Genomic DNA, 25,592 nt, shown 5'->3' with positions numbered 1-25,592 from the left:
TCCTCTTTTCGGCAATGCCATCTTATAGAGCCTCCACCCTTTTTTGAAATGCCAAAGGCTTGTGCATGGATGCCACTTGGCATCTTAGACAAGTGTCAATCTTAGTATAGGATCCTTGCATGTGGCATGTAAGCCCTAATCCTGATAACCTCATCTTCCAATTACTCCTTATAGAACCTCCTACATGTTGGACAAGTGTCACACTTGCCAATTCCCTAGATTCTTTTCTAGAAAAGACTAAATCGCTCTTCTTATGCCATGTGGTGCCTACACCTATCTTCAAAAATCACAATGGACTTCCAAACCCTATTGCTAACCTTGTTGGCCGAAATCCACATGGACCTTATTGGGCCTCCTCTTCTCCTATCTCTTATGGCTTTCTAACTTTAGAACTCTTTAGGGTCCAAAAATACAATATACCTTAAGGCTCTCCACTAATACTTAAATCATCTTTCAATAACTAAAAGTAAATCCTTCAAATAAAATAGGAACGGGGACTTGTGACTTGTGGTCGAATGTGCTTCCAAGTGTAGAAGTGTCAAGTTGTATCAAGGATAAGTCCAGAATCATACTCCACAGGGACAATGGGTTATCAAAGTGTATAAGAGATTTGTGAGTAACAAATGAATCAAGTATGAGTGATGAAAATAAAATTCAAATGCAATGCAAAAAGATAATCGAAGTTGAAATTAGAGTTTCTTAAAAAAAACAAATTAACGAACACTTGGGTTGGGTATGAGACTCTCTTTATTTTGGATTCTAAATAATTTTCTCGATTAACAATCCAGTCAAGGCATTGATAAACGGAAGATAAAAAGTTAAGCTCAAGTTTTTGCAATATTTTCCTAAGGGATTCTCTACTTTACTAGTCAAACACACATTAACAAACAACTGAGAGAGGCCTTGATAGTTTTCAAGCTTTTGTTGTGCCTTACGTCAACAACAAAACAAGAGTAAGAGCCACAATCTATTTTCAATTCAAATCCGACTAGTAATCTAGAGTGATCATCATTTATCGACAAAATATTGCACTATACTAGAATCCAAAATAAATCACGTCCCATTCCACAACCCAAGCTTAAGAAATTAGCTACGCATAATATTTCTAGCAATAAAAATAAATCTAAGTTGAGTCATGACAAAATCTGAGAAAATATCCGAATGAGATAAATCCTAGAGATGCTTCCACTGCCCGCAGGAAAACAAACACTAAAATGAAAACTAAAATGTAAATTGTAGAAAATAAAATGAAGAACAACCAAGAAGAGAAATGAAGAAGCAGCTCAACGAACCAAAAAAAAACAATGTAAAAACTTTGCCCACCGAACAAATAAACTAAAGAGCTGAAAGAAAAAAAATAAAACTCTACTCTACTGCCTTGGTCTGGACGAAAGTGAGGTAAGAAAATGACATGAAAAGAAAACTACCAAATGAAAAGAAAGGAAGAAAAACTAACAACTAATCTACTGCTGCTGCTGCTGCTAACGAAAAACAAAGAGCAAAATAGACTAAATACCAGCTGCCTCTCTAAACAAGGAGGTAAGAAATAAAATTCAAGATTGCCCTACTGCTATTCTAGTGCTGAAATCGAAAAGAAAAGAGTAAGAAACAGCCAAAACCAGCCGCCTATGCTACTAAACGAAAAGTAAGAAAATAAATGCTCCACTACTCTACTCCAGGTCTGAACGAAAAGCCAGAAAAAAACCTTCAAACCTAAGCTACTGCTGTAGCCGAATGAAAATGAAAGAAACAATAAAAACAAGCTAAGCTACTGCACTGTCCTGAAAACAAAACAAGAATACTCCCCAAAAACTCCCCTCTTCTACTCCTCTTCTGCCCTTCTTCTACTCTGCAGCAAACAAGATGTAAAGAAAAGCCATCCGAAAAAGAAAGAAGAATGATTCTGCTGCTCAACGTGATATGCTCCTGTTCTGTCAAAGTTGAAGCTGCTTTTTTTTTTTCTTCTACTGGCCTGCTGCACATCTGAATGTTCCATGTGATCTTCTACTGCTCCAGCTGCTTTCCGTCCATGTGAGTTTCTTTCTGCATGTGTATTGCATGTGTGAGTTGGTTGCTGTCCTGCATGTGTGTGGTCTGCATGTTTATTGCATGTGTGAGTCCAACTGTGTGTTGTCCATGTGATGCTGCTTGTGTGAGTGTTCTTCACGTGTGAGTTGGTGTCACTTTTCTGCATGTGTGAGCTGGTGTGAGTGCAGTCCGAGTGAGTGCTTTTTTTTTTTTTTTTTTTTTTTTTTTTTTTTTCTTCTGCTGCTGTACAGCGTCTGCAACTTCCAGGTTGGTGCTGTCCGAATGAGTGCTTTGCTGCTGTGTTTGTTCTGCTGGTCTACATGTGTGAGAGTTCTGCCGGTCTGCATGTGTGAGCTGGTCCCACGTTTTCTGCATGTGTGCATTTCGAATGAGTGCTGTCCGAGTGGGTTTGTTGCTGCATGTGTAAGTTCTGTTCTGTAACGTGCAGGTTGTGTGCTGTCCGGCTGTGTGTTGTCCGAACGAGACTGGTCTGCATGTGTGCATGTGTGAGCTGCTTTGATCCATGTGATGCTGTTTTTCTTCCAGCTCGTACAGTACTGAATCAGGTTGAGTTTTACAAGTACCTGTGCCAATAGTTTTGATAGTACCAGTAGTCAAATTCTGCCCGTGATTGAAGAAACCTGAAAAGTGTATGGAATTGTGAAGCAACTCTTTTAGGGATAGAGAGCCTGCAATTGGAGGTTACATGGCTGTCATGTGGCAAGTTATATCATTTTGTAATAAGTTGATTTTATGGGTCTAAAAGTAATGCTACAGTCAATATTAGAATTTGATGCATAATTAAGTGTTGAATCCTTATTTGATAAAATAAATCACTCATTTAAACAACTTAATTATGCAATTCTAACCCTTTATCACACTCCCCAACTAGCTTTTTGCTAGACTCTAGCAAATAAAGCGAATGAATTCATGCAAAGGTGAAATTACCAACTTGAGAAAATCTGAGAATCACATGCCATGAAATAGACTTGTTGAGTTTAAGAACACTGGAGATAGATTAATATGAATTTTGTATCAACTGAGTGATTTATACACCATTTAGTTAATCAACCAAGGGAATTACATGTAACAAAGTTTGCTTTCTTTCAAGTGCATGGAAATGGGGTTAGAATTCCAAGATCGACTACCAAGAGACATTAACAGTTTCAATCATAACAACCAATCTGCGAAAACCACATGGTCTTACTCTAATTCAAAACTATTGTAGTGGCGGCTTTCATGCTATTACACTTTGAAAGGTGCCTACTTCTTTTTTTTTTTCTTTTTTTTTGTAAGGACCCCGGTAGTAGGCAGCGTTTTCCACTACACAGATGTAATTTATGTTTTTAGATTTCCTAGTGGGGGAATCGGACCTATGAATGTGCGCCTATCCACACTTTCACAAGTCAACCCTTACCACTAGTCTACCTAAAGGATTTTTTTTTTGGATCCCTGGCTTGTCCCTTTTCTCATTTAATTCATTTCAGATTTCTTCCTAAGCTATTAGGATATGGTTCATTAGAGTCTCAAACAATTGAAGTGTAAATCAACCAACAATGACTCAATGTAGTCTTTCTAGGCCTTCCAAGTATGTGTTGTGTGTGTTTTAGCAAAACTTTTATCATCTTTCCCTTGGTTTAACAACTAAATAAAATGGATAAATCTCTCTTTTGACATATACTCTTATTTGCACTACATTCCACATGTTCCATGACCTCAACAAATCTTTTTTTTTTTTTGAATCACTTTCCAGCGTGTAAACTTCAAGAATGAGGGATTTAATCTGCTTTCAACTCATTACTAACACTCCCCCAAAGTGGACCAAAATATGTCTAAGGCATGAAAATAGAGAAATAAATTCTCTTCCAACCCCCAACTAGATTGTAGCATTGTCCTCAATGATGCAAGAGAAACGAAAGAATTTACACAAAGAGAGCAGTTAAGGGGCAAAACAACTAAAAGAAGAACCAAAAATTCAAAGAAAAATTGAAGGAAAGAGGAAAAGGAAGTACCTGGATAGCTTTGAAAGAAATGCAGCCAAAATAAAATAATAAAGACTGAAGAACAAAAGAAAACAATGAAAAGAAATGGATAGATCAAGAACCATCAATTAGGATCAAGCAAATGTAGAGTAGATTCCTCAGGTGCAAAGTTAGAAATAAAAGGCTTGAGCCTTTGACCATTAACCTTAAAAATGTTACCATTGAGAGGATTCATTATCTCTATAGCACCATGAGGAAAAACAGTTTGTACCACATAAGGCCCACTCCATCGAGACCTTAACTTACCAGGGAACAAGTGTAACCGAGAGTTGTACAATAACACTTTTTGATTAGGCTCAAAAGTCTTACGTTGGATGTGTTTGTCATGGAAGTTCTTCATTCTTTCTTTGGACAACTTAGAGTTGTTGTAGGCATCCTTCCTCAACTCATCCAACTCAGACAACTGCAATTTTCTCACACAACCAGCTTTATCAATGTTAAAATTGCATTGCTTAATGGCCCAATACGCTCTATGTTCCAACTCTACAGGCAAATGGCAAGCCTTACCATACACTAGTCTATATGGAGACATGCCCAAAATGGTTTTAAAGGCTGTTCTATAAGCCCACAAGGCATCAGACAATTTCAAAGACCAATCCTTCCTGTTTGGGTTAACTGTTTTTTCAAGAATGTTTTTAATCTCCCGATTTGCTAGTTTAGCTTGTCCATTGGTTTGAGGATGATAGGGAGTAGAGATTTTGTGATGGATACCATACTTCTTCATTAAGGCTGAGAAATGCTTGTTACAAAAGTGGGTGCCATTATCACTGATTATGGCTTTAGGCATGCCAAACCTAGCAAAAATGCTTTCTTTCAAAAATTTTAAAAAAACTTGATGATCATTAGATTTGCAAGGGACTGCCTCAACCCACTTAGAAACATAGTCAACAGCAAGCAAAATGTATAAATAGCCATAAGAAGAAGGAAATGGTTCCATAAAATCTATCCCCCAACAATCAAAAATTTCAATCACTAGTATGGGTTGCATAGGCATCATATTTCTCCTAGTGATTCCTCCTAATTTCTAACAGGGTTCACAAGTTTTACAAAAACTAAAGGCATCCTTGAACATGGTTGGCCAATAAAATCCACTTTGAAGAATTTTGGCCACTATTTTGTGCGCTGAAAAATGCCCACCACAAGCTTCCGTATGGCAAGAATTTAAGACACCAGAAATTTCATCATTGGGCACACATTTCCTAATGATTTGATTTGAACAATATTTGAAAAGGTAAGGATCATCATAGAAGAACGATCTCACCTCATGCATGAATTTCCGTATATCTTGAGCGCTCCAATGAGGTGGTGTTTGTCCTGTCACCAAAAAATTTACTATATTAGCAAACCAAGGCAAATTTGCAACTAATATAAGATGTTCATCAGGAAAAGAATCAAGAACAAGTGTCGATTTTTCAATTTCAGCAACTGTGAGCCTAGACAAATGGTCGGCTGCCACATTCTCTACTCCTTTCTTGTCCTTGATGATAATATTGAACTCGTGGAGTAAAAGTATCCATCTAATCAACCTTGGTTTTGCATCTTTCTTTGTCAATAAATACTTGAGAGCTGCATGGTCAGTAAAGATGACTATAGGAGAACCAAGAATATATTCACGAAACTTCTCTAAAGCAAATACCACAGCAAGTAATTCTTTTTCAGTAGTAGAATAATTTTTTTAAGCAAAATTCAAAGTTTTACTTGCATAGTAAATGACATAAAGAAGTTTGTTCCTACGCTGTCCAAGAACAGCTCCTACAGCAAAATCAATTGCATCACACATGATTTCAAAAGAAAGTGACCAATCAGGAGGTTGAAGAATAGGAGCAGTGGTTAGCAAAGTTTTAAGTCGACAAAAAGCTTCTTGACAGTCGGGTGTCCAATCAAATTTTACATCATTCATCAATAGCTTACATAGAGGCTTAGAAGTAGAGCTAAAGTCTTTGATAAATCTCCTATACAAACCCGCATGCCCAAGAAAAGATCTAATGTCTTTTATTGACTTAGGTATAGGAAGTTTAGAAATCAACTCAATTTTTACTCTATCTACTTCTAGTCCTCTAGATCAAACAAAATGTCCCAGAACAATGCCCCTGTTGTACCATGAAATGGCACTTCCCCCAATTAAGTAGCAATTGCTTCTCTTCACACCTGGCCAAAACAGCTTGTAAATTGGTTAAACAACTCTCAAATGAATCACCAAATACAGAAAAATCATCCATAAACACCTCTAGGGTGTTCTCAATCATGTCACTAAAAATGCTAAGCATGCATCTTTGAAAAGTTGCTGGTGCATTGCATAAACCAAAAGGCATTCTCCTAAAAGCAAAAGTACCAAAAGGACAAGTAAAGGTGGTCTTTTCTTGATCCTCTAGTGCTATTTCTAATTGATAGTAACCGAAGAATCCATCTAAGAAACAATAAAAGGCATGTCCAGCAACTTTTTCTAACACTTGATCAAGAAAAGGCAAAGGAAAATGATCTTTCCTAGTGGCGGCATTCAACTTCCTATAATCTTTCCTAGAATTGATTAATTTTACTCATTTTTAACAATGGTAAGCCCAGATTTTTTTGGAACTACATGAATAGGACTTACCCATTTGCTATCCGAGATGGGGTAAATGATACCCACATCAAGCAATTTCAACACCTCACCTTTAACCACTTCCTTCATTGTGGGATTCAACCTTCTTTGCATTTCCCTAGAAGGCTTTGCTTCATCTTCTAAATAAATCCTATGGGTACACTCCAAGGGACTTATACCTTTTATATCAGTCATTGTCCACCCAATAGATTTTTTATGCTTCTTAAGGACCTCTAGCAATTTATCTTCTTGTTAACTAGTTAAGTGAGAAGAAATTACCACAGGTAAGGTGCTTTGTGGTCCTAAGAAAGCATACTTCAACTCCAATGGAAGAGGTATGAAGTCCAAAGTTGGGGATTGCTCCTCCGAAGGCTTGAGGGTTGATGTCAATGGTGGAAGTTGCTCAAATTTTGGCCTCCATGGTGGTGTAACTTGCTGACCTATTGAGGAAACAAGAGATGAGTTATTAACATTATCAAATATTTTCAAATCTTCTTCAAATTCCTCTAAAGAATCAATAAGTTGAAAGTAATGTCCAGAGTTTTCATCAATGAAATTTTCCAGCAAATTCACTTCATGAACTTCTTCAACTTCTTGCGGTTGCCTGCAAAGATTAAAAATATTTAGCTCCAAGGTCATATTTCCAAAACTCAACTTTAAAACTCCACGTCTACAATTTATGAGTGCATTAGAAGTAGCCAAGAAGGGTCTTCCTAAGATAACAGGTGCTTGGAAAGTAGAATGATTAGTCAATTGCATGTCGAGTACGACAAAGTCTACTGGATAGTAGAATTTGTCTACTTGAACCAAAACATCTTCCACAACACCCCTAGGAATCTTAATAGACCTATCAGCCAACTGCAATGTGATATAAGTAGATTTCAACTCACCCAATCCAAGCTGAACATAAACATTATAAGGCAATAAGTTCACACTTGAACCTAAGTCTAATAATGCTTGGCCTATTTTTGAGCACCCTATCATGCAAGCTATGGTAGGGGATCCTGGATCCTTGTATTTGGGAGGAGTGTTGGTTTGGATAATAGCACTAACCTGCTCAGTAAGAAAAGCCTTCTTTTGCACATTCAATTTTCTTTTTACGGTACATAAATCCTTTAAAAATTTAACATAGGTAGGAATCTGTTGAATAGCATCTAATAATGGTATATTAATCCTAACTTGCTTAAAAATTTCAAGAATTTCCGCGTGATGCTTATCTTTGTGCAAAGGAGCTAACCTTTGAGGAAAAGGTGCAAGTGTAGTACTTGGGACACTTTCAGATTTCAAAGGATCATGTTCCTCATTTTCAGAAGGAGGTTTAGAAGTGTTACCATTCTTTTCTACCTCTTGAGCTGGAATGGCAATCACCTTACCACTTCTCAAGGTTGTAATAGCCTTGACTTGCTTGACATTTGAATCTCCTGCCATACTTTGAAATTGCTGGTTTTGGCCTTGGGGGTTACGCTGAGATTGTGCAGGAAACTTCCCTTTCTCTTGAGCACTCATGGTTGTAGTCAACCTTGTGACTGACCCACGAATCTCAGCAATGGCTTGTGAATTTTGACTGCTGATAGCAGCTTGGCTTTGCATGAATTGCTGAAAATTGGTGGATAGCTGCTGGAAGTTGGTGGATAATTGCTGGAAATTATCTTCAAGGTTCTTTTTCTAGGCTGGGACCATGTGGTTGGCATATTGAGATGGTCTTGGACCTCCTGGGTAGTGTAGGGTACAATTTGTGAAGGACCAGCTATGTTGGGTGCAGGTAAAGCAGCTTGATCACCTCTCCAGCTGAAATTAGGGTGATTTCTCCATCCCGAATTGTAGGTGTTGGAATAAGGACCTGAAAAAGATTTAGCAACCATATTAACAGTGATTGAGCTGAAATATTGCATGTTTTAGCTATTTAAAACCAATGTATTTTAAATTCTTCATGACACTATTATTGGTTTTAGATGAAAAAATAGTTAATAAGCATAAATACGAATTGTAATTTTTAATTGATTGATATCATGTTTATGCTTAATTTTATAACTATAATTTAATTGGACAATATTTCCTCACACATATAGTTTATTTTTATAATCTATTTTTCTTTTAATTTATTTTTGAGTGTTATTTTTCTTTTTCTTATTTTCAGCTTAAATAAAATTCAGATGGAATTTGGTTGGAACTTGTGACCAAAAGTGCATATTAATTGAGAGGAACGAAGAGAAGAAATGAAGAAGTGTACTTGGGCAGCTAAAAATAAAGACGAAGACTTTCTTACTTGGTTGTTTAAAGATGCATGAAGAAAGCAATTTTCGGTGGATAAATACATACAATGTAAAAGTCAAGAACAAGTTTGGCAAAAGAAGAAGTGAAGGACAGAAGGGAATGGAGCTGGACGTATACGGAAAGAATGATGGTTGGTGCAGCTAATTGATTGTTTGGCTTTTTACGTTGATAGAGGAGAGGAAATCGGCGCTTGATTGAATTGGAGAGAGGGTGAGAAGGAGTTGGCTGGAGTGAGAAGGTGTCGGTCAGTTCAATGAACTTTTATTGTTGCTAGAGTATTGATGGGGGAGGGAAGACGTGTTGAGAGAATTGGAGAGAGGTAGAGTGAGACGTGGAAAGGCTGGGCTTAATTTTCCAAACTAGGAAATAGAGATGTACGTGGTTGAAATGGAGAGGTAAGAAGTCGGTTTGATTGAAGGAGTGAAAAAAGGCAATTTCCAGAAAAAGACGTGGGAGACGCTGGTAGAAAGAAGCTTGAGTTTTCTGACTTTATGCTGGACGGTAGAGATAAAGAGGGTTACGGCTTTTGAAGTGAGTAGAGGTTGGTGTGTAAAGAAAGAGTGTCGTGATTAAAGGGGAGTGAAGAGTGGAAAATCGGTGGTGATTGAGGCTGGAATAAATTATTGTGATTGGAGGAGTGGACGACTAGGAGCAGCTATATATATATATGTTGCTGGACGTGGGGGGAGGAAGGCAATCGGTTGGAGAGGTGTAGAGTGAGAGGGTTACGTGGGGGATAGAGAGGGGTTGAGGTGTGTTGGTCATGAGTAGAGAGAGAGATTTGATTAAAGAGTGAAAGGGTTAGGTGGAGAATTTCCAGAAATAGAAAAGAGTAGCAATCGGTTTAAGGAGAGAAGAGATAGGAAAGGGTGAGAAAAAGTGAGTAGAGAGGGAGAGTAATGAGTAAGTCAGTGCAAGCTTTTTCTGGGGTTGAAATGAATCAGCTGAAGTAATTTAATTGGTTGGGGTTTATCTTGGTTGAGAGTAGAGGGACATAGAGAGGGAAGTAGAGTATTGAGTGGAGAGAGTTTGGAATTAATGTAGAGAATCCGTGAGTTGAATTTTCTGGGAGAAAGCCGGATTGAATTTAATTTCTTTCAGCTTCATGTTTTTCATGTACGAAGAAAAAAAAAAGATTGAGTGGAGGGAGTTTTCGTCCATTGATTTCATTCTTATTTTCTACAATTCAATTTCTGGTTCTGATTTATTCCTCTGTATCAGCTAGATTTTCAGATTTTGTTGTTTCTAAGTTATTTCCTAATATTTCTTGTATTTTATTTTAGTTATTTAATGAAGGATATTTATGCGATTTTTATAATATTTGTAATAAATATGTTTGGCTAAATTTTCATACTAAGGTTAGAGGTGAAGTTTAATGATTTAAATTCTGGATCCACGTAAAATTTATTCTACGAGCTTGATCGATTGAAATATTTTATTATTGGATATTTTGATTATCTATATACTCATCTTGATTCATTGTGATTTCTGAATACAGTGAATGCTTGAGGAATCCCTGTGGTATTCAAATAGATTTATAAATGTTTTAATCATCAATCGTTCACGCTCGATCATAAGCGTCTGTTTTTCTTGATCTTAAATGCTAAATCTTCCAATTAAACGGAATAATTATTCTAGTTTAATTGAAGTAAATCAATCGGAAACAATATCATAAATTATTAGATGGATCCTCGAAACCTTAGTCTTTCTCCACATCTTTATATTAGATTGTACGTTTCTTTTAATAATTTCGTTTCATTGTCTGAATTCATTTTCTTTATCACAAAAGTCAATCCCTGTGGATTCGATCCTGTAAGATACTACAACACCTGTATACTTGCAGGTAAAACTGCACTAAATTTTTGGTTCATTAATTTGAGTCAGAGTTTAGTCGCAACAAACAGCATTAGATTGATCCAAAAGAACTTCTTTGAATGCTGGAATGGTTGGGCAATCATTAGTTGAATGCCCTTGGCCTTCACAAATATTACAGCTCAAGGTAATCTGAGGTATAGCTTGTACTTCATTCACTTTCTTCAGTTCTATGGTTTCTAATTTCTTAGAAATCATAGCCAACCTAGCATTCAAATCATCTACTTCTCTCAGATTATATTTCCCACCCCCTGAAATTGTCCTTGAACTTTCTGACCTATCATGAACATCAGATGTATCCCATGATTGTGCATTTTTAGCTAGATAATCAAAATATTCAAAAGCGTCCTCAGGTTCTTTGTTAAAAAATGCTCCATTACACATGGTCTCCACAAATTGTCTCATTTTTGGTTGCAACCCCTCATAAAAAAAACTAATGACCCTCCAATTCTCATATCCATGATGAGGACATGCATTTAAAAGGTCTTTGAATCGTTCCCAACAATGATAAAATGTTTCCACATCCTTTTGGCCAAAATTCATGATCTGTCTTTTCAAGGCATTGGTTCTATGCATGGGAAAAAATTTCTTTGAAAATTCAGTTTACATTTCTTGCCAAGTCCCAATGGATCTTGGTCTTAAGGAATTCAACCATGTCTTAGCCTTGTCTTTTAAGGAAAATGGAAACAGTTTCAATCTTATGACCTCATCAGTGCATGTTCTATCCATGAATGTGAAACATACTTCTTCAAACTCTTTGATATGCAAATAGGGGTTTTCAGATTCCATACCATGAAAGTGTGGTAACAATGGAATCATCCCGGGTTTGAAATTAAAAGCATTTGCATTAATAGGTAAAATGATGCAAGAAGGTGTGCTAGTCCTAACAGGCTGAAGATATTCTCTAAGAGTCCTGTTTGGATTCTCCACTTCCCTATCATGATGCTCATTTTCAGCCATGATGCTATCAGTGTCTGATGATGATTCTACAGAAGATGATGCAGAGCTAAAAGATGTCAATGATTCTATCCTAAACAGTCGAGATGCATGGTCTCTAGTCCAACTAGTCATACAAACAAGAGCAATAATCAAAGACCATGAAAAATAAACAGAGAGAAGGGAAAAAGATTAGATGTCACCCAGGCTGTGAAAAGGTTCACAGCTCCACAATGTCCTCTCAGCAGTAGAGGAATGCTCTAATAAGCACCAGTTGTCCCCGGCAACGGCGCCAAAAACTTGACTTGTGGTCGAATGTGCTTCCAAGTGTAGAAGTGTCAAGTTGTATCAAGGACAAGTCCAGAATCGTATTCCACAGGGACAATGGGTTATCAAAGCGTATAAGAGATTTGTGAGTAACAAATGAATCAAGTATGAGTGATGAAAATAAAATTCAAATGCAATGCAAAAAGATAATCGAAGTTGAAATTAGAGTTTCTTAAAAAAAACAAATTAACGAACACTTGGTTGGGTATGAGACTCTTTATTTCGGATTCTAGATAATTTTCTCGATTAACAATCCAGTCAAGGCATTGATAAACGGAAGATAAAAAGTTAAGCTCAAGTTTTTGCAATATTTTCCTAATGGATTCTCTACTTTACTAGTCAAACACACATTAACAAACAACTGAGAGAGACCTTGATAGTTTTCAAGCTTTTGTTGTGCCTTACGTCAACAACAAAACAAGTGCAAGAGCCACAATCTATTTTCAATTCAAATCCGACTAGTAATCTAGAGTGATCATCATTTATCGACAAAATATTGCACTATACTAGAATCCAAAATAAATCACGTCCCATTCCACAACCCAAGCTTAAGAAATTAGCTACGCATAATATTTCTAGCAATAAAAATAAATCTAAGTTGAGTCATGACAAAATATGAGAAAATATCCAAATGAGATAAATCCTAGAGATGCTGCCACTGCCCGCAGGAAAACAAACACTAAAATGAAAACTAAAATGTAAATTGCAGAAAATAAAATGAAGAACAACCCAGAAGAGAAATGAAGAAGCAGCTCAACGAACCAAAAAAAACAATGTAAAAACTTTGCCCACCGGACAAAGAAACTAAAGAGTTGAAAGAAAAAAAATAAAACTCTACTCTGCTGCCTCGGTCTGGACGAAAGTGAGGTAAGAAAATGACATGAAAAGAAAACTACCAAATGAAAAGAAAGGAAGAAAAACTAACAACTAATCTACTGCTGCTGCTGCTGCTAATGAAAAACAAATAGCAAAATAGACTAAATACCAGCTGCCTCTCTAAACGAGAAGGAAATAAATAAAATTCAAGATTGCCCTACTGGTATTCTAGTGCTGAAACTGAAAAGAAAATAGTAAGAAACAACCAAAACCAGCCGCCTATGCTACTAAATGAAAAGTATGAAAATAAATGCTCCACTACTCTACTCCAGGTCTGAACGAAAAGCCAGAAAAAAACTTCAAAACTAAGCTACTGCTGTAGCCGAATGAAAATGAAAGAAACAATAAAAACAAGCTAAGCTACTGCACTGTCCTGAAAACAAAACAAGAATACTCCCCAAAAACTTCCCTCTTCTACTCCTCTTCTCCTCTTCTTCTACTCTGCAGCAAACAAGATGTAAAGAAAAGCGATCCGAAAAAGAAAGAAGAATGATTCTGCTGCTCAACGTGATATGCTCATGTTCTGTCAAAGTTGAAGCTGCTTTTTTTTTTCTTCCGCTGACCTGCTGCACATCCGAATGTTCCATGTGATCTCCAGCTGCTTTCCATCCATGTGAGTTTCTTTCTGCATGTGTATTGCATGTGTGAGTTGGTTGCTGTCCTGCATGTGTGAGTTGGTCTGCATGTTTATTGCATGTGTGAGTCCGGCTGTGTGCTGTCCATGTGATGCTGCTTGTGTGAGTGTTCTTCATGTGTGAGTTGGTGTCACTTTTCTGCATGTGTGAGCTGGTGTGAGTGCAGTCCGAGTGAGTGCTTTTTTTTTTCCTGCTGCTGTACAGCGTCTACAACTTCCAGGTTGGTGCTGTCCGAATGAGTGCTTTGTTGCTGTGTTTGTTCTGCTGGTCTGCATGTGTGCATTTCGAATGAGTGCTGTCCGAGTGGGTTTGTTGCTGCATGTGTAAGTTCTGTTCTGTAATGTGCAGGTTGTGTGTTGTACGGCTGTGTGTTGTCCGAATGAGGCTGGTCTGCATGTGTGCATGTGTGAGCTACTTTGGTCCATGTGATGTTGTTTTTCTTCCAGCTCGTGCAGTACTGAATCAGGTTGAGTTTTACAAGTACCTGTGCCAATAGTTTTGATAGTACCAGTAGTCAAATTCTGTCCGTGATTGAAGAAACCTGCAAAGTGTATGGAATTGTGAAGCAACTCTTTTAGGGACAGAGAGCCTGCAATTGGAGGTTACATGGCTGTCATGTGGCAAGTTATATCATTTTGTAATAAGTTGATTTTATGGGTCTAAAAGTAATGCTACAGTCAATATTAGAATTTGCTGCATAATCAAGTGTTGAATCCTTATTTGATAAAATAAATCACTCATTAAAACAACTTATTTATGCAATTCTAACCCTTTATCAACTTGGCAAAGTCCGGGTTCTCAATCCTCCCCAACTTAGAAATAGATTTCATCCTTGTAATCTGCATTGAATTACTAATTGCACAATTGACATCAAAACAATTATGATCCTTACATCGAACACTAGCATTCATAGATTCCTCAGATGATGATGGGGGTGGTATATCAAGCTCGAACACTATCTCGAGCTCAGTGCATTCGATGGATTGACCTTCTTCACAGAGACAAAAACAATCAATAGACGTATCTGAGGTCTCAAAAGGCACATATCTATTTGCATGATCTTCAGTAGTGCGAGTAGACTCTACTTTCTAATTAAGTTCTAGCAAACGTGTTCAATTAGGTCATGTGGGGGTTGTCGCTCTTCATGGGGTCATGTTTGTCATAGGAAAATATTCCCTCGGGAATCTGCATCCATCACATGAGTGCGATGATGCTGCTCGAGTTTTTCCATTTGTTTCCAATGAGCAGCCATCATGTGATCTCTTCTTCTTCCTATCCACAATCTGCACTAGCCATTCCTTGTAAGATAAACTAGGTCGAAGTCAAATACTATCAGGCTCCATTACCACTAGTCTTCTTTCTCCAAAGCTTTTCTTCAAAGACGATACATGAAAGATATTATGCACTCCTTGCATTTATATTGGTAGATTTAGGAGATATGCCATTGCACCAACTCCTTCTACAACCTCATACGATCCTACATAATGGGGACTCAATTTCCTTTACTTGACAAACCGTATGACTTCCTTCATCGGTGAAATTTTGACATACACCCAATCTCCTATAGCAAATTCTAGAGTTCTTCCTCTTTTATCAAAGTAACGTTTTTGTCAGCCTTGGGCCACTTACTTCCATACAACGCTTTGTAAAGTGCCATCTGAATCGTGACTTGGAAACTATTGTTGTAGGCAAATTCTATCAATGGCAAATGGCTCTCCCAATCACCACTTAGTTCCAACACACATGCACGTAGCATATCTTCTAACATCTGAATCGTATGTTCAGTCTGTCCATTTGTGGCTCTTCTTTTAAATTGCCTCCCAAGTGCAGAAGGTATCCAACTTGAGTATAATGAGAGTCCCAAGCTCGATTTCTCAGGGATTAAGGGAAATCCAGTTTTTTGTAGTTTTTTTTTTTTGAATAATAAGGATTAAGAAGGTGAAATGTTAGCTGTGTAAAATTACTTAAGGTCACTGGTCAAATTCGAGCATATGAAAACTTATGGATTTGAAAACAATGTTTGCTGCCTCTTCAAAGATCCTAAATGAGAATAAGATGGGTTTAGGTGCACACTAAAATTTATAAAGTAAAAAAAAATAAAAAAATAAAAAAAAAAAACAGCTAAGAAATTGAACTCTATGCATGGATAAAGAAAGACAAACGTGATACTTAAGATCAAAGTTCTAAAAGACTTTTAAACAAACACCTAGGCTATGGGTCCCCTTTGCACCGAGGGATTTCAATGGAGATTTGCATTCACATTTACCATCAAATGCAATTTCATTCAAGATTAAAGCATTTGGATGATGTATATGATTTAAGCACTTAAGAGGATATAGATGAAACCCTAGTCTCGGTTTCTATGAAGATGACAGAAACTTATGGAGAGTACACATTAAAACCAAAAAAGGAACCAAAAGCCCCCAAATGAACCCCTATTGTGCAAAGGTTTCCCTTGACCTAGGTTATGAAAATTACTCCCCCATCAAGTATGAAAAACAAGCTATTAATAAAAAAGAAATACTGATCCATCATCCACAGAAAAGAAAAAACAAAAACCTCAATTTGGAAGCAAACTTTTCCAAGCGATTTTTGGACCCTGCCCAAAATCCCAATGTCCCCTTCTCGGACACCACTTCTTCCTTTTTAAGCTCTCCTTCCTCATCCTCTCCAATGCTCCTATTGATCTCTGATTACGCCCAAAGAATAACGCGGTAGTTGTAGCATAGCTTTGAGGTGTCGATTCCACAGGGAGACAAATTAAAAGAATAGAGAAGGAACAAAGAAACTAAAAAAAATTATTAAATGATTAATTGAGAACAAAGATTAATTTTAAATGTAAATTAAAGTGAAGCAAAGTTACTAACAGAAAAAGTAATCAAATTGATGAACAGTAGAACATTGAGAATCCCTTGTACAAATCTGGTATTTTATTTTATTTTATTTTTTTGTTGATAGGAAAACATGCTTCATTAATCAATAAAACTTACAAAGTATTTGAATCACTCCAAAGAATATTAGAAATTACATCAGGGTATGCACCCCACCATAGACTAATATTCTACACACCTAAACCAAACTTGGCAAGTGAATGTGCTGCTTCGTTGCAGCTTCTATTAACATGTTGCACTTCACAGGTCCAAACCATGTCATCAATTCCTTAGCCTCTCTAATAACATTGCCAAAAGTAGCCTTTGAAGATCCTTGCTTATTGAATTCTTTAACAACCAGCAATGAGTCACTTTCTACCACAAGATTATGAATTCCAAGATGAATGCAGAACTGTCATCCTCGAAGAATAGCTAAAGCCTTAACTTTTGCAGCAGTCATGACAGAAAGTTCTTTCTTTGCAGCAGACATAATCACCTCTCCCTTAGATTCTTTGACAACAGCTCCTATGCCAGCCACAGAACCATTTGAAGAAAAGGCTCCATCTACATTAAGTTTAAAAACTCCAGAAGGTGGGGATTCCCATTTGCATTGTTGTCTGATAGTTGAAACAGGTTTACTCTTGAGTTCCTTATATGACTTCTGCATTGCTAAATCATTTCCAACAATAGCCTCAATATTCACTACCTTTTCCTCGAACATCTTCATGTTTCTTCTATACCAGCAGCTTCAACATATTAGGAAAAACAATTCAAGCATTTCTGGCCCCTTATTCTGTTGCAGCCTCAGAACTACATCAAGAAAAGTTTCATGTTCTCTTAGAACTACCATTGAAGGGAAATAAAGAGACCATACTTCTTTTATGGAAGGGTAGGAACAAAGTGCATGTAGTGTATTTTCCCTTTCTGCATTACAAAATTCACATCCTTCCTCTGCTAACACCTTCTTTTTCTAGAGATTGGACTTTGTTGGTAGAATCCCTTTGGCAGCTTTCCAAGCAAAAATTCTCACCTTTGAAGGAAGTTTCATATTCCATATAGACTTCCATATTCTTCTCAACAAAATAGCATTAGAGGATTCCCCATTCTGTCTATTAGAACTTAAAGTTTTAAATATCCTATAAGCACTTTTTACAGTATAAATACCATTTGCTTCTTTATTCCAACGAATTAGATCCTCCCTATCTTGACTAAGCACAATCTTTAAAATTTGAAGAGCTATATCTGGTGTAAAAAGAGAATTAATCTTTCCCACATCCCACACTCTCTGATTAGCAACAAATAAAGATTCCACAGTAGCATCCTCTTCTCTAAACACTTTTGCATTCCCACTAATAGAGGACCTGTTCTGCTGTCCTGCAATATTTTTAAAACTAGGAACCCATGAATCTTTCCATATCCTTATATTTTGTCCCGATCCAATTCTCCACTAACATCCCTCTTGCAGTTTATGCTTTGTTCCCCAAATACCTCTCCATACATAAGAGGGGTTATAACCTAATGTAGCATCTAAAAAATATGTTTTGGGAAAGTATCGAGCTTTGAAGACCTTGTGTAGTAAGGATTTAGTATTCTGCATAATCCTCCAACCATTTTTTGCCTGAAGAGCATCATTAAACACTCTCAATTCTTTAAATCCCATACCCCCATTCTGTTTAGTATCACACATCTTAGCCCAGCTCATCCAGTCTATTTCGTGCTCTTCCTTTCTTTGACCCCACCATAATTTTGCCATCAATTGCTCAAGCTCATAACACAAAGAGGAAGGTAATTTAAAATAGCTCATAGCATAGGTTGGAATTGACAATGCCATAGCCTTTATTAATATTTCTTTCCCTCCAGCTGAGAGCATCTTCTTTTTCCATCCTTGTAACTTTTTCCAAACTTTATGTTTTATATCAGAAAAGGCTCTATACTTTGCTCTCCCAACCAATGGTGGTAGCCCCAAATCTTTCTCAAAGCTCCAACATATCATTCCTTGTTTCAAGGATCACATTTGTATTGAAAACAATGCCTGTTTTACCTCTATTTATCATTTGACCTGAAGCAAGCTCATAACAGTGCAATAGATGTTGAATCCTCTGGTTTTCATACACATTTGCCTTACAGAATAAAATACTATCATCAACAAATAGCAAATGTGATAGTCTAGGAGTACTTCTACAAATTCTTATAGGAGTGATCTCACCATTCACTTTAGCCTTCCGGAGTAAAAATATTAAACCTTCAGTGCAAAGAGGGAACAAATAGGGGGATAAGGGATCCCCTTGTCGAAGCCCTCTTGAAGGAATTATAGGTCCTTTAGGCTCACCATTAATCAGAACTGAGAACGAAACAGTTTTTACACATCATCACAAGAGCAATCCATCTAGTATTAAAGCCCATTCTAGACATTACATTCTCAATAAAAGACCATTCCACTCTATCATAAGCTTTCCTCATATCCAACTTAATGGACATATAACCCTCTTTTCCTTTTCTCTTTTGTCTCAAGTAATGCATCACTTCATAGGCTATAAGTATATTATCAGAAATAATTCGATCGATGACAAAAGCACATTGTGAAGTAGATATAACCACATCAAGCACTTGTTTAAGCCTATTTGCCAGAACTTTAGAGATTAACTTGTACACCATTTTGCAAAGGCTAATAGGCCTAAATTTAGAAATCATCTCAGGCTTGCACTTCTTTGGTATCAAGGTTATAAAAGTATGATTAAGAGATGAAGGAATTGTACCAGTTCTAAGGGCCTGTAGGACAATAGAAGTCACTTCATTGCCTACAATATGCCAGTATTGTTGGAAAAATAGTGGTGGCATACTATCAGGTCCTAGTGACTTGGTAGGATGCATCTGGTTTAAGGTTGCTTTGACTTCCTCACTTGTAAAATCCTTTAATAGCTCCACATTCATTTCCTCAGTTACTCTTCCACTCAGACTTTCCAAGAAATCTAGCTCATTTAGATTGCTATTTTGTTGCTCAGATTGAAACAAGGATTGGAAATAAGAAAGAATTAGTTGATTCCTTTCCTCATCATACTGCCAAATCCCATCCTCATTTTTCAGGCCTGTGATCTAGCTTTTACTTTTTCTTTGTGATGCTCTATAATGAAAAAACTTAGAATTACTGTCACCGCCTTTGAGCCACAAAGCTTTGGCTCTTTGGTTCCAAAGAATCTCTTCCCTTTCTAACCAAGCCTGAAGTTGATGCTGGGCCTTCATCATTTCTTCTCTTGATATACTACTTGGTTCAGCTAACTGTAATCTTTGAAGAGACTCTCGAGCCCTTTTGATTTGTTGTTTCACATGCCCAAACTTCTGTTTATTCCATGCCTCCAGGCCCCTACTGTAGATGCTCAATGTGTCAATAATAGAACCAATAGGCCTATTTTCATTAGCCCCTTGCCAACATCTTGAAATAACATCACCACATTCATCATCATCCACCCACATTGCCTCAAATCTAAAGAGCTTTTGCCTATATCCATTAGAAGTAGTGCTTGGTACAAGTATGATAGGCAAATGATCAGAAGATGCAACAACACCATGCACAACTCGAGAAAGGGAAAAGCATGCTCTCCAGCTGGGATTAGCAACATACCTGTCCAGTCTTTCATTAACCACCCCATACTCATATCTTCTATTGCACCATGTATACTTCGGGCCCTCAAACCCCAAATCAATCAAATTGCAATCATCTAATACACTTCTAAAAGCTTGCATCAACCTTTCTGGACGTGGTCTTCCTCCCATCTTTTCTTGTTGACTTAGTACTTCATTAAAATCCCCACATACCAACCATGGTATATTTCGATCCTCCCTCAGTGTTTTAAGTAAGCTCCAAGTTTCCTCTCTTTTCTCAGTTTTTGGATGTCCATACAAACCAGTAAATTTCCACTCCATTCCTCTATCAGCATCACTAATTTTTGCATCAATATGAAAGAAAGAGAAACTCTTTATAGATAAATTTATCTCATTCCTCCATAATAATGCCAACCCACCTCTCCTCCCTTCACTGGCCACTGCAAAATAGCAATCAAACGCAAGTCTCACACGAATTCTTTCCATTTGTCTACTACTTAATTTTGTTTCTCTTAAGAAAAGAATAGCAGGAACTTCTCAATTTTGTTTCTCTTAAGAAAAGAATAGCAGGAACTTCTCTCCTGCCCAAGTCATGGAGAGCTCTAACTCCTCGTGGGTTCCCAAGCCCACGAGAGTTCCAACTTATAGTTTTCATTGTTCTCAGCGGGGTTGCTAAGCAGCCACCACCATTGGGCTTAAGTTGAGATCACTATCAACCTCAATTTCCATTGTTCCTCTCCTCCCTCATTTCTAAATAGTAGAGGTCAATTCAAGGGCCTTCCTCTTACCTTTCACTTCTTGCACCAGAGACACGCTAGTATCTTCATGAGCTGCATGGCACATTCTAACCCACTTTCTACTAGGCCTGCCCCTCTTGGGTTTTGACTGTGTTTCAACAATAGCCTCCACTCCAATGGGCTGAAGCCCATTTTCATTAATCATCATTGGCTCAGGCACCATATTAATACCTTCATTTGATGGACAAGGAACCATTTCCTCCCTATCTTGATTAGAGGAAATCTGCTGAGTTGCCTTTTCAGTTATAACAATAGGAGTCAACAACCCCTTATTATTGCATGCAACATTATCGCCCATTAGTGCCTCCTCCCTTAATTCATTCATAATTGAAATAGAGAATAAAGCTTCCTTTTGTAACGTCTCCTGATTCTCATCCCTCTTCTCTGCCGTTTCCATAACTCCATGCTTGACACCAGTGGCCTGTCGATCACTCTCTGATGAACCTTCCGGTGAGGCATTCCGATGAGCAGAATTCTGTTGCCCGGAACTTTCCTTCCTTGTTCCTTGCAAAGTACCAGAACGCAGCCATGCTCCGAATGGTAGTTGAGAAGAAACCTGTGCCTCATGATGGCCAACGAACTCACAGTCTTTAAGTTGATGACCAAGTTTACCACACTAGTAGCAGAAATTTGGCAAACGTTCGTAGGCAAAACGGACCCAGCATATACCATATTGTCCCAGATTAACTCTGGCTCCTCGCATAAGAGACTAAGATATGTCTATCTTGACTCTAATTCTCATGAATTATCCCCATGCAGCCTCTCCTTGTTCACCATCAACCTCCTCCACAGTGTCTATCTTATTACCAATAAGGCGTCCCACCACCTCATTCATAGCATTTAACGGCATCTCATATAGTCTAATCCAAAATGATGCTTCAGAAATCCTTATTTTTGTTACCTGCTGATCTCCTTCCAAACGTTGCAGGAGAACCAAGTTTCGATCAAACGACCATAGTCCCTCACGAAGTACACATTGCTTATCATGATCATCAGCAAACTCCACCAAAATAAGTTTGGAACCCAACTCCTTAAAACTCACTTTATGAATAGGTTGCCATACTTTCCTCATGATGCTCTTGAGGGCCTTGTAATATCGATCCGAAAGCAAAGACATCACCAGACAATGTTCTCCATGTATAATATTTGGTTCTAAAACATTAGGATCCACATGAATCTCATACCTCTCTTTCTCAGATAATGACAAATGTTGACACAAGGATTCTAACTCATCTGCCATTGAGACAGTAGAAATAATGAACCAAAAAAACCCGCACTAGGATAGGGGAGAAAACCTCTACACGGAGAGGAAGTAAAAAATCTTATCTCAATAATAAGAGAGAAGAGATTCTTAATACAAATCTGGTATTTTAATTATTCTTAATTTATTGAATAACTCAATTGGGAACTCAAGTCACAAAATTCACAATTAGAAGGTATAGATTTATAAACCAAAATTAAATCAAATGTAACCCTTTGAAAAATCATTCACCACTTTTAAAATACGTAAATTACTATCCCTATTGAGAAAATCTAACGACGACAATATATTCAGGGAGTGATATTGTAACAAAGAACTAAATCAATATAGATAAATAATTAATCTAAACATAATCAAAGAACTAACCCATTCAATAGAGAAAGCAAGACTGAATCTAGAAACACAATAAATTCTATGATTATTTGGAGAAAAAAAATCAACGATGAATCGAGAATGATAAAACGAAAAACTTTTAGTAATTGAAAATCAAATACATAAATTAAAAATAAACTAAAAATACCATCTAATATACAAGTTTATCCGTAGCCCTACTCTAGAATTTAGTTACCCATAAATATAATGGATAACAAAAATCTCTAGAGAAAACTGAAGCGAACGGTGGCCATAAAAATGATTTTCTCCTCTCTTCAAATTTTCCTCTTGTGCCTCTCCTCCCCTTTTATTTCGTACTAATGATATGCATATATAGGGTAGGAAAGAAACCCTAATGTCTTCATAATTTCCGCATAAAAAAATAGCCTAAATTTTATGACTCATCTTGGCAGCCATGTACGTGCTTCAGGAGTTTGAATTTGGAAATCTTTATTAGAGATAAAGTTATACCCTTTAATATAGATTTCTAATGCATCAAGAATCGTATCAATATGATATGTAAATAAAAAGTTATGGTCAAAATACTAAAGTATGTCTAGACTGTCTCTTAGCAAATTTCGGATTTGGATTTCTTGTAGTTTCCTTTTATGATTTTTTTTTCTTTTTTTCTTGATCTAAATTGCTCTCTAACCCCATGAAGCTCCTCCTTTGAATTTGACTGGGGTTTGACTTGCTCTGTTATAAACTCTGAAATTAAATATAAAAAACTGCTTAGGAGTATCTCAACATAAATAGAAACTCAATCCAAGAATACACATTAATTTCTATGATTTCTATTCACATTTTAGCATTTTAATCCAATAATAGGGTATTTAGAGTGCACTTTTGCGCACTCATCACAGCGCCCAACTTACTTATTATTGCTAGTTCCTAGTAATTTTCATGTCAAAACAACGACAGAGACCAAAGAAAATCATACTCAAAGGTCACCAAATTCACACTTTCTAGATTCACATATCAATGCAATCTAAAGAATCCAATAACTCTACCACAAGCAATCCACCTATAGCCATTCACAGAGTGTGTGTGTGTGTGTGTTCCAAACTATATCCATCTAACCAAAAGCCCTAACACATGCAACATCAAGAACATCTCAAGCGAAAGGTTCAACTCCATAACTTATTGGTATAAAAGTGTTTTGTGTAAGGATTCTCTCTATGGAGTCGACAAGGGGTGTATACACACTCTCGTGGGGAATTAGGCAATTATGTACAAACAACAAACAAACATTGATCTTATGATAGGAATATTAACAAATGAGACTTCCACCAATCTTTCCAACAGCTTACTTAGGATCAGAACGGTCAACACAAAAGGTTATAATGTGGCTTGGGTTCGGGGCTATATGAAAAAAAAATGATGAAAGGGATTCAAAAACTTCCAAGTATATACAAAGGGAATTTTATTAAATATCTCAATAGACCACACTTCTCACTTGATGTATTCACCAAATTTTCAGATAATTAAATAATAATGTTTTTCCTTCTTGTTCCTCTTCTCTCTCTCTCTCTCTCAACAATTTGATGGACAAACACATGCCACTTTGGTATTCTTGCCATTTCTACCAACCTTTTCTTTTCCTTTTCTTTTTTTTTTCTTTTTCAGAGCTCACTCAATTGAACAATTTTCAACTTGTACTCTTCTCTTCTTTTTTTTTTTAATTGAAAATGATAAAATAAAATAAAGAAAATGCAAATTTCACACCTAGTATACACTTGAAAGTAAAAAGGGTAGAAAAATTAGTGTATAGATTATACTCTAATGTGGAGAGGTATGGATGATATGGGTATATGAAAAGAAAAAGCTACATGTGTTTATTGACTCAAACTTGACTACTAGGGGTCTATGATAGAAAGGGTTAGCTTGAAAGGCTCAAACATGAATCCTAAGTTGACCTTCGTCATATCCCAAGTATATCCACCATCTTACCACAAACTATGTAATGATATTCTCAAATGAAGTGTCCAATTCAACAGATCAATGAACGCTTATCACAATTTACTACATTTGTAGACTCTTAATTCTCTCCAAAACTCTCATGAATACTTAAGCAAAAGAGTTCTCTAGCTACATGTGTCAAACTACCATCTTAGCATAAAGCTTAGATAAGTGCATTAGGGATTCTGTGAATGCTTCAGTAGAAAATGATTATGGTGGGTTTGGTGAATTCACGAAGATGGCTATGAATGAGAATGAGTACATATGTGAAAATGGTGCACATGTAATACAAAAAATTGACACATAAAAATATGTTACAGAGTTCCAACAAGTATTGTAAATTATCCTGCAATCAAAAACAAAGAAAACAACAGTAAACAAAAAGGAAAAGAAAGAAAATAAGAGAAAACAAAAACAAAACAAAACAAATAAAGAAAAACATACCTGGGTGGTGTGGTCAAGGTTGATAGACCAAATCCACAAGTGGAATGCCTTCCACTTCCAAAACTTGCCTATCAATTAATACTTTAAGGCATTAACCATTTACTTTACAAATCCGATCATCCTTAGGATCCTCTATTTCTACCGCCCCATTTTCAAAAATATTTTTTACTAAAAGGGGCCAGTCTACCTAAACCAAACTTTTTCTTAGTGCTTGTGAAGTCCAAAATCATATAAGTATACTTGGTTATTAGGCTCAAACCTCTTCCTAAGACTATTTTTATTATGAAATGCTTTCATTTTAACCTTATAGATTTTAGACTTGGACAAAGGTTTCAATTTAACTCTTGGTGTCTTCATAGTTACAGGAATCTGTCTTTCACCTTTCTTGGGAAACTCCTCAAATTTTGGTTGCCATGCCCGTGTTCCATAATCTTGAGTTTTATAAAAAACAACATAAATATAAAAAATATTAGATGAATCATTAATAATATCAAACTCAGAATTAACAAGGGATTATTCAAGGGGATCAAAATCATAAGTTGTGTGAACTCCATTGTCTATGAGTGTGTCAATCATGTAAGTTTGGTGGCAGTCATCATCCTCCATTGGTTGCTTTTCAATATGAAAAATATTCAACTCGAGAGTCATATTTCCAAAAGAGAGCTTCATTAGACCATTCCTGCAATTAATAAGAGCGTTAGCAATAGCAAGAAAATGT

General features: G+C 36.7%; 1 non-coding gene across 1 annotated transcript; it reads left to right on the top strand.

The window, feature by feature from the left end:
• Nucleotides 1-11,251: 11,251 nt before the first annotated feature.
• LOC122277881 lies at nucleotides 11,252-11,359 on the top strand. Its single transcript, XR_006229190.1, has one exon. It is a non-coding gene; the product is annotated as a small nucleolar RNA R71 (small nucleolar RNA).
• Nucleotides 11,360-25,592: the final 14,233 nt, after the last annotated feature.

Source organism: Carya illinoinensis, chromosome 9 (assembly GCF_018687715.1).
Source record: "Carya illinoinensis cultivar Pawnee chromosome 9, C.illinoinensisPawnee_v1, whole genome shotgun sequence".
Taxonomy (NCBI): Eukaryota; Viridiplantae; Streptophyta; class Magnoliopsida; order Fagales; family Juglandaceae; genus Carya; species Carya illinoinensis.
Note: the sequence above shows the minus strand (reverse complement) of the source record. Positions and strands in the feature narration are given on the sequence as shown.